This window comes from Myotis brandtii, unplaced genomic scaffold (assembly GCF_000412655.1).
Source record: "Myotis brandtii unplaced genomic scaffold, ASM41265v1 scaffold126, whole genome shotgun sequence".
Taxonomy (NCBI): Eukaryota; Metazoa; Chordata; class Mammalia; order Chiroptera; family Vespertilionidae; genus Myotis; species Myotis brandtii.
This window is the reverse complement of record NW_005354425.1, coordinates 1,979,917-1,981,860: the sequence shown is the minus strand read 5'-3', so window position 1 is coordinate 1,981,860 and position 1,944 is coordinate 1,979,917. Positions and strand designations below refer to the sequence as shown.

The 1,944-nt window shown below is 36.1% G+C and overlaps 1 pseudogene; it reads left to right on the top strand.

Moving 5' to 3' along the window:
• LOC102241498 overlaps positions 1-1,680 on the top strand; it is a 51,415-nt pseudogene extending 49,735 nt beyond the window's left edge.
• Positions 1,681-1,944: the final 264 nt, after the last annotated feature.

The following is a 1,944-nucleotide window of genomic DNA, read 5'->3' as shown; positions in this document are numbered from 1 at the left end:
TGGGGGGTAAAAAAAAAGGAGATATATGTACTACTATCTGTAATACTTTAAACAATAAAATAAAATTTAAAAATGAAATAAGTGAGAGGAAGACATTGTCACATGTTCTCACTTATATGTGGAATCTAATGAAAAATATAAAGTGAGGAACAAACAGATCCAGAGACATTGAAACATTCAACAGACTGATGTATTTCAGAGTGAAGGGGGGGGCAGAAAGATATTAACCAAAAAACTTATATGCATATATGCATAGCATATGGACAAACAATAGTGCAGGAAAGGCCTGGGGAGGGGACATGAGTAGAATGTGGAGTGGGGGCAGGGAGGAAAAATCTGTAATATTTTCAACAATAAAGATTTTTTTAAATGTCCATACTACCCAATGCAATCTGTAGATTCAATGTGATTCCTATCAAGATACCAGTCATGTATTTCACAGAACTAGAACAAATAGTCCAAAAATACATATAAAACCACTCCACACACAAAAAAAAGAACAGTGGGAACAGTGATCTTGAGAAAGAAAAACAAAGTTGGAGAAATCACATTACCTGATATCAAACTTCTACAAGGAAAGTAATCAAAACAGCATGGTACTGGCATAAAAACAGATATATAAATCATTGGAACAGAATAGAGAGCCCAGAAATAAACCCACACCTTTATGGACATTTGATACTTGACAAAGGAGGCAGAATTTCACAGGGGTAAAGATAATCTACTCATTAAATGAGGTTGATAAAATTGGACAGATACATGCCATAAATTGAAACTAGACCACCTTCTTGCACTATACACAAGAATAAACACAAAATGGATTAAAGACTTTGTTAGACTCAAAACTATAAATATCCCAGAAGAAAACAGGCAGTAAAATCTTGGACATTTCTTGTAGCGATATTTTTTCTAATATATCTCCTTGGGCAAGGGATACAAAAGAAAAATAAACAAATGAACCTACAGCAAAGTAAAAGTTTTTGCACAGCAAAGGAAATAAAAAGGCAGCTGCCGCCATCTTGGTTCCATGTTCCTTGCACAAAACTCCCTGTAAAGCCACAAAAACCATCCCTGCTACATAGCAGGAATTGCCACAAATCCAGGCTGAGATAGGGTATGAAACAGAATCTGACAGTGATGAATACCAGAGCGCAAGGAACAAAATTCCACACAGGCAACCACACAAGCCCAGCTAGCAGCAGCAGCTGAACTCGATGAAGAACCAGTCAGTAAAACAAAACAGAGTCGAGTGAAAAGAAGGGACAGAAGGCTATGTCCAAACAGGGTCTTTGACAGGTTACAGAGGTTCCTATGGCCATTATCAGGAAATCTAAGAATATCCTCTTTGTCATCACAAAACCAGATGTCTACAAGATCCTGGTTTCAGATACCTACATAGTTTTTGTAGAGGCCAAGATTGAGGATATATCTCTGCAAGCACAGACAGCAGCTGCTAAGAAATTCAAAGTTCGAGGTGAAACTGTCTCAAACATTCAAGAAAACACACAGAGTCCAACTGTATAAGAGGAGAGTGAAGAAGAAGAGGTTAATGAAACAGGTGTGGAAGTTAAGGACATAAGGGGAATTGGTCATGTCACAAGCAAATGTGTTAAGAGAAAAGGTGGTTCAAGCCCTGAAGAACATGATACTGTAAATAATATTATGGAATTAACAATGTAACCATCTAAAAATGAGGACTTTTTTTGGTGTTTCAAAAGAGTTACAGCAGCTTGGATTGAAATTTGTACTATTTCTATCATTAATACAGTTATGGCTTCTTAAAAAAATTGAAAAGACAACCCACTGAATAGAACATATTTGCCAATGATACATATAAGTGGTTAATACCCAAAATTTATAAAGAGCTTATACAACTCAACAACAAAATAACAAACAATCCAATTAAAAAATCGGCAAAGGACCTAAATAGGCACTTCTCCCAAG